At 34.9% G+C, this 13,737-nt stretch overlaps 1 protein-coding gene across 29 annotated transcripts in view; it reads left to right on the forward strand.

Moving 5' to 3' along the window:
* LOC309663074 (nuclear autoantigen Sp-100-like) overlaps positions 1 to 13,737 on the forward strand; it is a 104,562-nt gene that overhangs the window by 23,324 nt on the left and 67,501 nt on the right. Inside the window, exon 2 of one of the 29 annotated variants that reach the window (XM_082466446.1) lies at positions 10,499 to 10,593. The exons of the other annotated variants lie outside the window; for them this stretch is intronic. The gene's annotated coding sequence lies outside the window, so the exon portion shown is untranslated. The remainder of the gene's footprint in view (positions 1 to 10,498; positions 10,594 to 13,737) is intronic. 29 annotated transcript variants of the gene reach the window in all.

Genomic DNA, 13,737 nt, shown 5'->3' on the forward strand with positions numbered 1-13,737 from the left:
TTGGTAATGGAGTGTACTAGGCATGTTTAGGGGAGAGGACATAGGAGAAATCTCTACTTTCTACTCAATTTTGCTGTGAACCTAAACTGCTCTTTAAAAAAGGTCTATTTTAAACATAGTTTTTAAAAAAAATCTCTGAAACTGTAAAACTCTTTGAAGAAAACATTGTGTGTGTGAGGGGGGAAGTCTTGGCATTGCTTTTGGCAATAATTTCTTGGATCTGACAGCAAAAGCACGGGCAACAAACCCCAAAATAAACAAGTGGGAGTATATCAAACTAAAAAGCTCTGCAGAGCAAAGGAAAACATCAACAGAATGAAAAGACATCTTATGGAACGGGAGAAAGTATTTGTAAACCATCTATCTGACAAGGGGTTAATATCCAATATACATAAATCTCCTACAACTTAATAGCAAAACAAACAAACAAAAAACACAACCAATTTTTTAAAAACATGGGCAAAGGACATGAATAGACATTTTTCCAAGAAGACATACAAATTGCTACCTGGTATGTGAAAAAATGCTCAACATCACTCATCATGAGAGAAATGCAGATCAAAACCACAATGAGATATCACCTCACACTTGTTTGGATGGCTATTATCAAAAAACCAAAGATAACAAGTATTGACAAAGATATGGAGAAATTGGAACACTTGTACACTGATAGACTTGTGCAGCCACTGTAGAAAACAATATGAAGGTTCCAAAAAAATTAAAAATAGAACTACCATATGATCCAGCAATCCTACTTCTGGGTATTTATCTTTAAGAATAGAAATCAGGATCTGGAAGAGATATATGCACCCCCATGTTCACTGCAGCATTATTCACAATTTCCAAAATATGGAGACAGCCCATATATTTGTTGACAGATGAATGTATAAAGAATACGTGGGGGGCTTCCCTGGTGGCGCAGTGGTTGAGAATCTGCCTGCCAATGAAGGGGACACGGGTTCGAGCCCTGGTCTGGGAAAATCCCACATGCCGCAGAGCAACTAGGCCTGTGAGCCACAACTACTGAGCCTGCGCGTCTGGAGCTTGTGCTCCGCAACAAGAGAGGCTGCGACAGTGAGAGGCCCGCGCACTGCGATGAAGAGTGGTCCCCGCTTGCCACAACTAGAGAAAGCCCTTGCACAGAAACGAAGACCCAACACAGCCAAAAAAAATAAAATAAAATATAAATAAATAAATAAATAAATAAATAAATAAATAATTTAAAAAAAAAAGAATATGTGGAATACACTTATAATGGAATATTATTCAGACTTTTTTTGCTTGTCATTTTATTTTTTTTAATTTTTATTTTATATTGGAGTATAGTTGATTTACAACGTTATGTTAGTTTTAGGTATACAGCAACGTGATTCAGTTATACATACACATGTATCTATTCTTCTTCAAATTCTTTTCCCATTTAGCTTATTACAGAATATTTAGCAGAGTTCCCTGTGCTATACAGTAGATCCTTGTTGGTTATCTATTTTAAATACCGGAGTGTGTATATGTCAATCCCAAACTCCCAGTTTATCCCTCCCTCCACCTTGCCCCTTTGGTAACCATAAGTTTGTTTTCTAAGTCTGTGAGTGTGCTTCTGTTTTGTTAATAAGTTCATTTGTATCATATTTTTTTAGATTCTGCATATAAGCAATATCATATTTGTCTTTCTCTGTCTGATTTACTTCACTTAGTATGATAATCTCTGGGTCCACCTATGTTGCTGCAAATGGCATTATTTCATTCTTATTAATGGCTGAGTAATATTCCATTGTATATATGTACCACTTCTTCTTTATCCATTTTTCTGTTGATGGACATTTAGGTTGCTTCCCTGTCCTGGCTATTGTAAATAGTGCTGCAGTGAACGTTGGGGTGCATGTATCTTTTTGAATTATGGTTTTCTCAGGATAAATGCCCAGGAGTGGGATTGCTGGGTCATATGGTAGTTTTATTTTTAGTTTTTTAAGGAACCTCCATAGTGGTTGTATCAATTTACATTCCCACCAACAGTGCAAGAGGGTTCCCTTTTCTCCACACCCTCTCCAGCATTTATTGTTTGTAGAGTTTTTGATGATGGTCCTTCTGACTGGTGTGAGGTGATACCTCATTGTAGTTTTGATTTGCATTTCTCTAATAATTAATGACGTTGAGCACCTTTTATGTGCTTTTTGGCCACCTGTATGTCTTTTTTGGAGAAATGTTTGTTTAGATATTCTGCCCATTTTTTGATTGGGTTGCTTGTGTTTTTGATATTAAGCTGCATGAGCTGTTTGTATATTTTGGAGATTAATCCCTTGTTGGTCCCTTTGCAAATATTTTCTCCCATTCTGTGGGCTGCTTTTTCATTTGGTTTATTGTTTCCTTTGCCGTGCAAAAGCTTTGGAGTTTAATTAGATCCCATTTGTTTATTTTTGTTTTTATTTGCATTACTCTAGGAGACGGATCGAAAAAGATCTAGCTCTGATTTATGTCAGACAGTGTTCTTCCTATGTTTTCCTCTAAGAGTTTTATAGTATCAGGTCTTACAATTAGGTCTTAATTCATTTTGAGTTTATTTTCTTGTATGGTATTAAAGAATGTTCTAATTTCATTCTTTTACATGTAGCTGTCCAGTTTTCCCAGCACCATTTATTGAAGACACTGTCTTTTCTCCATTGTATATTCTTGCCTCCTTTCCATAGATTAATTGACCATAGGTGCACGACTTGATTTCTGGACTTTCTATCCTGTTCCATTGATCTGTATTTCTGTTTTTGTGCCAGTACCATACTGTTTTGATTACTGTAACTTTGTAGTATAGTCGGAAGTCAGGGAGCCTGATTCCACCAGCTCCGTTTTTCTTTCTCAAGATTGCTTTGACTATTCGGGGTATTTTGTGTTTCCATACAAATTGTAAATTTTTTTGTTCTAATTCTGTGAAAAAGCCATTGATAATTTGATAGGGATTGCCCAGAATCTGTAGATTGCTTTGGGTAGTATAGTCATGTTGACAATATTGCTTCTTCCAATCCAAGAACATGGTATATCTCTCCATCTGTTTGTGTCATCTTTGATTTCTTTCACCAGTATCTTACGGTTTTCTAAGTACAGGTCTTTTTCTTTGTATGCTTTTTCTTGGCTTGACTCAGATATTTATTCTGTCATGTATGTTTTTATACTACTTTATCCACTTCCAATGGGATTACAAGTTGCAAGTGTACCACACTTTTATGATAATTTCAGAAGGACTGACATTTTAAAATTACTATGCTTATCCCACTACTGGGCATATACCCAGAGAAAACCATAATTCAAAAAGACACAGGCACCCCAATGTTCATTGCAGCACTATTTACAATAGCCAGGTCATAGAAGCAACCTTAATGCCCATCGACAGACGAATGGATAAAGAAGAAGTGGTACATATATACAGTGGAATATTACTCAGCCATAAAAAGGAATGAAATTGGGGCATTTGTAGAGATGTGGATGGATCAATCTAGAGACTGTCATACAGAGTGAAGTAAGTCAGAAAGAGAAAAAAATATATCGTATATTAACGCATATATGTGGAAGCTAGAAAAATGGTGCAGATGAACTGGTTGGCAGGGCAGAAATTGAGACACAGATGTAGAGAACAAACATATGGACACCAAGTGGGGAAAGTGGTGGTGGGGGAAGGGTACTGGTGTGATTAATTGGGAGATTGGGATTGACATATAAACACTAATATGTAGAAAATGGATAACTAATAGAAGCTACTGTATAAAAAAATAAAATAAAATTCAAATATTCGAAAAAAAAAATAAACCAAACGTGCCTTCCTAAAAAAGAAAACAACAAAAACCAAAATATGCTGTGTTGGGTCAAAGATGAGATTTTGTGGTTAGAGGCTATTTAAAAAAAAAAGTGGAAGAAAATGCAATACTAAATGAGAATGAGTAAAGATGGTTTAGCAGTAGGAAATCTCTTTATATAATTTATTACATCAATAAACAAAAGGAGAAAAAGTGTATAAATATACCCATAAATAATCCTAAAAGGGAATTTCTTAAGACCTAACAGCTATTTTTATAAAGACGCAGACATAGAGAATAGACTTGAGGACATGGGGAGGGGGAAGGGTAAGCTGGGACGAAGTGAGAGAGTGGCATTGACATATATACACTACCAAATGTAAAATAGGTAGCTAGTGGGAAGCAGCCGCATAGCACAGGGAGATCAGCTTGGTGCTTTGTGACCACCTAGAGAGGTGGGATAGAGAGGGTGGGAGGGAGACACAAGAGGGAGGGGATATGGGGATATATGTATACGTATAGCTGATTCACTTTGTTATACAGCAGAAACTAACACACCATTGTAAAGCAATTATACTCCAATAAAGATGTTAAAAAAAAGATATAAAAAAAACTATATGAAATATACAAATGCTTAACACAATATGAAGTCTCCAAAAATAACAAATATTACAGTAAACATTGAAATGATGAAATAATTTAAATAGAAAAAAAGGCAGAGATGCCTACCATTAACCATCTTTGTTTTATATATATATTTTTAGAAGTTTTGGCTAATGCAATAGGATAAGAAAATGAAGTCATTGGTATAAATACTAAAATAAGATACAACATTATACGTCCTACGTTTATATACATAGAAACTCTAGCGTCCTAACTAAATCCGTAAGAACTAGAAAAAGAATTTTCCAATCTGCATGAATACAAAATAGACATATAAAATTTATAGATTTTATTTGGAACACCATAAAAGAAATAAAATAATACTTCAAACATAATAGCAAATATGTATATATTTATAAACGTCTGAAAAGTATGAACCTATATGAAGAAAAAAACTATAAAATCTTATTGAAGGAAATTAAACAAGATCTAAATATACAGAGATATATAAGGTGCCACCAATTAGGAAAGCATAGTAATTTTTGTTTCAATTTTTGAAATTTAATTTATTTTTTTATACAGCAGGTTCTAATTAGTTATCCATTTTATACATATTAGTGTATACATGTCAATCCAACCTCCCAATTCATCACACCACCACCCCCACCCTGCCACTTTCCCCCCTTGGTGTCCATACGTTTGTTCTCTACATCTGTGTCTCTATTTCTGCCCTACAAACCAGTTCATCTGTACCATTTTTCTAGGTTCCAGATATATGCGTTAATATACGATATATTTTTTTCTCTTTCTGACTTACTTCACTCTGTATGACAGTCTCTAGATTCATCCACATCTCTACAAATAACCCAATTTCGTTCATTTTTATGGCTGAGTAATATTCCACTGTATATATGTACCACTTCTTCTTTATCCATTCGTCTGTCAATGGGCATTTATGTTGCTTCCATGACCTGGCTATTCTTTTTGAATTACGGTTTTCTCTGGGTCTATGCCCAGTAGTGGGATTGCTGGGTCATATGGTAATTCTATTTTTAGTTTTTTAAGGAACCTCCATACTGTTCTCCATAGTGGCTGTATCAATTTACATTCCCACCAACAGTACAAGAGGGTTCCTTTTCTCCACACCCTCTCCAGCATTTATTGTTTGTAGAGTTTTTGATGATGGCCCTTCTGACTGGTGGGAGGTGATACCTCATTGTAGTTTTGACTTGCATTTCTCTAATAATTAGTAATGTTGAACAGCTTTTCATCTTCTTGGCCATCTGTGTGTTTTCTTTGGAGAAATGTCTATTTAGGTCTTCTGCCCATTTTTGGATTGTGTTGTTTGTTTTTTTAATATTAAGCTGCATGAGCTGTTTATATATTTTGGAGATTAATCCTTTGTCCACTGATTCGTTTGCAAATACTTTTTCCCACTCTGAGGGTTGTCTTTTCGTCTTGTTTGTAGTTTTCTTTGCTTTGCAAAAGCTTTTAAGTTTCATTAGGTCATATTTGTTTATTTTTGTTCTTATTTCCATTACTCTAGAGGTGGATCAAGAAAGATCATGCTGTGATTTATGTCTAAGAGTGTTCTTCCTATGTTTTCCTCTAAAAGTTTTATAGTGTCCAGTCGTACATTAAGTTCTCTAATCCATTTTGAGTTTATTTTTGTGTATGGTGTTAGGCAGTGTTCTAACTTCATTCTTCTACATGTAGTTTTCCAGTTTTCCCAGCATCACTTATTGAAGAGACTGTCTTTTCTCCATGGTATACCCTTGCCTCCTTTGTCATAGATTAGTTGACCATAGGTGCGTGGGTTTATCTCTGGGCTTTCTATCCTATTCCATTGCCCTATATTTCTGTTTTTGTGCCAGTACCATACTGTCTTGATTACTGTAGCTTTGTAGTATAGTCTGAAGTCAGGGAGTCTGATTCCTCCAGCTCCATTTTTTTTCCCTCAAGACTGCTTTGGCTATTCAGGGTCTTTTGTGTCTCCATACAAATTTTAAGATCCTTTGTTCTAGTTCTGAAAAAAATGCCATTCATAATTTGATAGGGATTTCACTGAATGTGCAGATTGCTTTGGATAGTATAGTCATTTTCACAATATTGATTCTTCCAATCCAAGAACATGGTATATCTCTCCATCTGTTTGTATCATCTTTAATTTCTTTCATCATTATCTTATAGTTTTCTGCATACAGGTCTTTTGTCTCCCTAGGTAGGTTTATTCCTAGGTATTTTATTCTTTTTGTCGCAATGGTAAATGGGAGTGTTTCCTTAATTTCTCTTTCAGATTTTTCATCATTAGTGTACAGGAATGCAGGAGATTTCTGTGCCTTAATTTTGTATCCTGCAACTTTACCAAATTCATTGATTAGCTCTAATAGTTTTCTGGTGGCATTTTTAGGATTCTCTATGTATAGTATCATGTCATCTGCAAACAGTGACAGTTTTACTTCTTCTTTTCCAATTTGTATTCCTTTTATTTCTTTTTCTTCTCTGATTGCCGTGGTTAGGACTTCCAAAACTATGTTGAATAATAGTGGTGAGAGTGGACATCCTTGTCTTGTTCCTGATCTTAGAGGAAATGCTTTCAGCTTTTCACCATTGAGAATGATATTTGCTGTGGGTTTGTCATATATGGCCTTTATTATGTTGAGGTAGGTTCCCTCTATGCCCACTTTCTGGAGAGTTTTTATCATAAATGGGTGTTGAATTTTGTCAAAAGCTTTTTCTGCATCTATTGAGAGGATCATATGGTTTTTATTCTTCAATTTGTTATCATGGTATATCACATTGATTGATTTGCGTATACTGAAGAATCCTTGCATCCCCGGGATAAATCCCACTTGATCATGGTGTTTGATCCTTTTAATGTGTTGCTGGATTCTGTTTGCTAGTATTTTGTTGAGGATTTGTGCATCCACATTCATCAGTGATATTGGTCTGTAATTTTCTTTTTTTGTAGTATCTTTGTCTGGTTTAGTTATCAGGGTGATGGTGGCCTCATAGAATGAGTTTGGGAGTATTCCTTCCTCTGCAATTTTTTGGAAGAGTTTGACAAGGATGGGTGTGCACTCTTCTATAAATGTTTGATAGAATTCACCTGTGAAGCCATCTGGTCCTGGGGTTTTTGTGTTGGAAGATTTGTAATCACAGTTTCAATTTCATTACTTGTGATTGGTCTGTTCATATTTTCTATTTCTTCCTGGTTCAGTCTTGGAAGGTTATACTTTTCTAAGAATTTGTCCGTTTCTTCCAGGTTGTCCATTTTATTGGCATAGAGTTGCTTGTAATAGTCTCTTAGGATGCTTTGTATTTCTGTAGTGTCTGTTGTAACTTCTCCTTTTTCATTTCTAATTTTATTGATTTGAGTCCTCTCCCTCTTTTTCTTTGTCTTTAATTTTTGTGAATTTGCTTACTATGTGTCTCAGCATGTTTCTCCTTGGGTTATCCTGTATGGGACTCTCTGTGCTTCCTGGACGTGGGTGGCTATTTCCTTTCCCATGTTAAGGAAGTTTTCGACTATAATCTCTTCAAATATTTTCTCTGGTCCTTTCTCTCTCTCTTCGCCTTCTGGGACCCCTATAATGCGAATGTTGTTGCGTTTAATGTTGTCCCAGAGGTCTCTTAGGCTGTCTTCATTTCTTTTCATTCTTTTTTCTTTATTCTGTTCCACAGCAGTGAATTCCACCATTCTGTCTTCCAGGTTACTTATCTGTTCTTCTGCCTCAGTTATTTTGCTATGGATTCCTTCTAGTGTATTTTTCATTTCAGTTATTGTGTTGTTCATCTCTGTTTGTTTGTTCTTTAATTCTTCTAGGTCTTTGTTAAACATTTCTTGCATCTTCTTGATCTTTGCCTCCATTCTTTTTCCTATGTCCTGGATCATCTTCACTATCATTACTCTGAATTCTTTTTCTGGAAGGTTGCCTCTCTCCACTTCGTTTAGTTGTTTTTCTGGGGTTTTATCTTGTTCCTTCATCTGGTACATAGCCCTCTGCCTTTTCATCTTGTCTATCTTTCTGTGAATGTGGTTGTTGTTCCACAGGCTGCAGGGTTGTTCTTTTTGCTTCTGCTGTCTGCCCTCTGGTGGATGAGGCTGTCTAAGAGGTTTGTGCAAGTTTCCTGATAGGAGGGACTGGTGGTGGGTAGAGCTAGCTGTTGCTCTGCTGGACAGAGCTCAGTAAAACTTTAATCTGCTTTTCTGCTGATGGGTGGGGCTGGGTTCCCTCCCTGTTGGTTGTTTGGCCTGAGGCGACTCAACACTGGAGCCTACAGGAGCTCTTTGGTGGGGCTAATGGTGGACTCTGGGAGGGCTCACGCCAAGGAGTACTTCCCAGAACTTCTCCTGTCAGTGTCCTTGTCTTCGCGATGAGACACAGCCACCCCCCACCTCTGCAAGAGACCCTCCAACACTAGCAGGTAGGTCTGATTCAGTCTTCTATGGGGTCACTGCTCCTTCCCCTGGGTCCTGATGCACACGCTACATTGTGTGTGTCCTCCAAGAGTGGAGTCTCTGTTCCCCCCAGTCCTGTCAAAGTCCTGTAATCAAATCCCGCTAGGCTTCAAAGTCTGATTCTCTAGGAATTCCTCCTCCCGTTGCCAGACCCCCAGGTTGGGAAGCCTGACGTGGGTCTCAGAACCTTCAGTCCAGTGGGTGGACTTCTGTGGTATAATTGTTCTCCAGTCTGTGAGTCACCCACCCAGCAGTTATGGGATTTGATTTTACTGTGATTGCACCCCACCTACCGTCTCATTGTGGCTTCTCCTTTGTCTTTGGATGTGGGGTATCTTTTTTGGTGAGTTCCAGTGTCTTCCTGTTGATGATTGTTCAGCAGCTAGTTGTGATTCCGGTGCTCTCGCCACTTACTGACCCTTGAGGCTTGTGGTTTTTATCTTAGTACTTGTTTTGTTTTATAAAACTCTGTGTGGTTTATTTCTTTAACGTGCAGCCTATTTAGCATCTACTGATTCTAACTTATTGAGACTTCATTTATGGTCAAGATTATGATCTGTATTGATATGCATTTAAAGGACATTGAGAGAAAATTTTCTGTGTTTTTAGGTCACAAGATTAAATAATAAATCTTTCTTGCTAATTTATCCAGAGCCTGTATATTTTGATCATTCTTTGAATACGTGAAGAGTCAAACACTAGAGGTGAATTGTTTCTCAATATTCATAAAACATTTGCCCCATTATTTGTTCTTTGAATTTTGCTTTGAGATGAATATAAATACCCTTATTTTTTATTTTGTTTATATCTGAATACCATAACTTGCCTATCTTTGATTTTAACAAATTTTTTGTCACTTTGTCTTTCTTGTGTCTCTTATTGGATTCTATTTTTAATCCTGTGCCTTTCAATACCATTATTTTTTCATTTACATTTAGTGTTTTTAATAATGTATTTTTCATACTTGTTTTTTTTCTGTTAGTTACTAAATTCCTATTAGTTTCCTTGATTTTTTACTCTCTAAAAATGCAAGCTATATTTCCTTTTTATATTATTTTTTAGTCTTTCATAAGGTTTTATTAGAGTCTGATTTCACTCAACCAGTGGTTATTTTCAACTTTTCAAAATAATTTTTAATCTATTTTTCTGTATTTTTTGGTGGTGAATTTGAAACCATATTGTTCGAATTTCATGTTTAAAAGAAATAATTTAATAAGAATTTTCCTTTACCACTAAGCTCAACACTGTTTATATAATTTGAAATTTTACATCAAAGTAGTTACTATTATATTATTTTGCAAAATAAAATTCTTCTCTTTCTAGAGTAATTTTCTGCATATAGATTCTGTATATATTTTGTTAGATTCATACCTAAGTATTTAATATTTTTGGTGCTATTGTAAATGTTATTGTCTTATTGCATTTCAAATTCCGAGTTTTCAGTGCTGGTATATACAAAAGCAATTGATCTTTGTATGTTAACCTAGTGTCCAGCAACCTCTCTATACTTAACTATTAGTTCCAGGTTTTGTGTGCATGTGAATTCTTTGGGATTTTCTACATATAAACAGTCATGTTATCTGCAAACAAAGATAGTTTTATTCCTTCCCAAACTCTGTACATTAAATTTCCTTTTCTCCTTTTTTTGGACTAGCTGTGCCTTCTAGTACAGTGTTGAATAGGAATAGTGAAAGAGGACATCTTTGCCTTGTTTCTCATCCTAAGAGGAAAGTGTGCAGGTTTTCAACAGTAAGTATGATACTAGCTATAGATGTTTTAATAGATATTCTTTCTCATTTTGAAGATGTTCCTCTCTATTTCTAGTTTTCTAGGGGTTTTTACATGAAAAAGTGATGGAATTTGTTAAATGACTTTTCCATATCAATTGATATGATCATCCAAATTTTTTTCTTTTACTTGTTGATATGGTGGATTACACTGATTGATTTCAAATATTGAACCAGGCTTGCATATCTGGAATAAGTTACACTTGGTCATGCTACATATTTTTTTACACTTTTGGATGCAATTTACTAATATCTTCTTGAAGATTTTTACATCTATATTCATGAGAGATATTGATCTGTAGTCTGTCTTTACCAGCTTTGGGTATTTCAGTAGTGCTGGGCTCATAGAAGGAACTAAGAAGTGTTCTCTCTGCTTCTATTTTCTGGACAAGAATGTGGAGAATGGGTATCATTTCTTCCTTAAATGTTTGGTAGGATTAACCAGTGGAATCCCCTGGGCCTAGTGCTTACTTTTTTCAAAGTTATTAATTACTAATTCAATTTTGTAATGAATATAGGCCTATTCAAACTGTCCATTTCTCCTTGTGTGAGTTTTGATAGTTTGTATCTCTCGAGGATTTGGTCAATTTTATTTAAGTTATCAAATTTTGGGGAACAGATTTGTTCATAGTATTCCTTTGTTATCGTTTTAATGTTCATAAAATCAGTTGTGATGATCCGAATTTCACTTCTGATATTGGTAATTTGTGACTTCTTTCTCTTTTTTTCTTTAGTTAGTCTGGGTAGAAGTTTATCAATTCTATTGATCTTTTCCAAGAACAAGTTTTAGGTTTTGTGGAATTTTCTCTTTCATTGCTTTTTGCTCTTTTATTTCATTTCTTCTACTGCTTTAAGCTTAAGTTGCTCTTTCTTTCCAGTTTCCAATGGGAGAAACTTATATTATTGATTTTACGTCTTTCTTCTTTTCTAATATATACATAATAATATATATATTCAATGGAATTCATTTCTTTGTAGTCACTGCTTTTTCAGCATCCCACAAATTTTGATAAGTTGTAGTTTAGTTTATTTTTGTTCAGTTCAAAGTATTTTAAAATTTCTCTTAAGACTTTTTCTTCACCCACGTGTTATTTAAGAGTGTATTTTTAAATCCCCAAGTATTTGGGAGAATTTCCCACCCCTTTCTGTTATTTATTTGTAGTTTAACTCCTTTTTTCTGAGAACATATTTTTTATGATTTCTATTCTTTTAAATTTAAGATGTGTTTTATGGCCCAGAGTGTATTCTATCTTGGTAAGGGTGATTATTCCATGTGTTCTTGAGGAGTATGTGTATTCTGCTGTGGTCGGATGGAGTATTCTAAAAATGTCAAACAGATCAAGTTGATAGGTAGTGATGTTCAGGTCAACTATATTCTTATGGCTTCTCTACCTGCTTGATCTATAAATGACTAAAAGAGGGCTGTTCATGTATGCAACTGGAATAGTGGATTTGTCTATTTCTGTTACTGTCCTATCAATTTTTCCCTTACACAATTTGTTGCTGTGTGTTTATCGTGTGTAAATACCACATTAAGGATTGTTATGTCTTCTTGGAAAAGTGACCCCTTTATCATATGTAATGCTCTCTTTCTCTTAATTAATATTTTTTCTTGTCCTGAGTCTTTTTTCTCTGGAAATAATATAGTTACTCTATCTTTCTTTTGATTAGTGTTGACACGGTATCTCCTTCTCCATTCTTAACCTGCATCTTCATATTTGTTTTTTTCTTATTGACAATATAAGATTGGGTCTTGTTTTCTCAGCCACTTTGACAATCTCTGTTTTTAATTGGAGTATTCAGGCCATTCACACTGAAAGTAATTATTGATATACTGGATTATATTACCATGTTTGTAACTGTTCTTTATTCATTGTATTTGTTCTTTGTCTCTTTTTCCCCCCTCTTTTTCTGCCTTCTCTAGCTTTAATTTAGCATTTTATATGAGTCCATCTTAGTCTTCTATTAACATATCAATTATACTTCTTTTTAAATGTTTTTGTTGGTTGTCTAGAGATTGCAATACACGTTTATACCACTTCCCCTGTAGCACAGGTACCTTATAGCAGAGTATTCCCAATTCCCTCCTCCCTTCCCTTATGACATTGTTGTCATTCATTGCACTTATTTATATGCTCTAATCATCACCTGTTCCAATCTGAGATGTTCATGTTCTCCATCTATAACTGGACTGCCAACTTGGATCCATAACTGGATCCACTGGTTTCTAATTTTCACACCTTCCTCATTACTGGATTACTTCCCTGTTTTTCCAAAATCCATCATATTGTATTTTCCTAAGAGTGGGTGTGTGCTGTTCAATATTATACACTGACAAAATAAATAAATAAACAAGCTAGAACCACACTAGATGACTTAGAGAATATTTTGCAAGGTATTAATGTGAAGACAAATTTGATGCAGAAGACAATTTGTAATTCAAAGAAAATTATATAATATTTTAATATAATATGATGAATAAAACCCCTGAAAGATATGGGTAGGTTATAGAAATAGGTAGATGGATTTATATGCTTATGGAGAACTTAGGAAAGAATACATGCAAGGTTATTAAAATGGATTATGCAGGAGGAGTGGGCACAGTGATGTGGAAAGGAAAATAACGATTGCATAAAAATTTTGGAGCACGTATAAATTGTATTTTTAAACCTTAAATATACATATTGACATATGCATAAAGGAAATAAAGAAAATTTTAGGAAAACACTCAAAGTGGATGTTTGTGGAAAAACAAAAGACCTAGAAAACCCAAGACATATTTTCCTAATTGACTTCAAAATTTACTATAAGTTGTAGTATTCAAATCAATATACTATTGGCACAAGGATAGACAAACAGATAAATAGTATAGCATAGAAAATCCAGAAATAGACCCATGCTTATACTGTAAATTACTTTTTGAATATTTTCATTAACTTGGGGAAGGCAAAGATTTCTTAAGTAGTACACTGAAGTTATTAGCCACAGAAGAAAAAAATGATAGCTTTAGCTTCATCAAAGTTAAACATTTCTCCTCGTCAAAAGACATGGTTAAGAAAATGAAAGGCAAACCACAGAATGGGAAAAAATGTTCATAATACGTATA

This window comes from Balaenoptera physalus (genome assembly GCF_965194825.1).
Source record: "Balaenoptera physalus genome assembly, chromosome: 6".
Taxonomy (NCBI): Eukaryota; Metazoa; Chordata; class Mammalia; order Artiodactyla; family Balaenopteridae; genus Balaenoptera; species Balaenoptera physalus.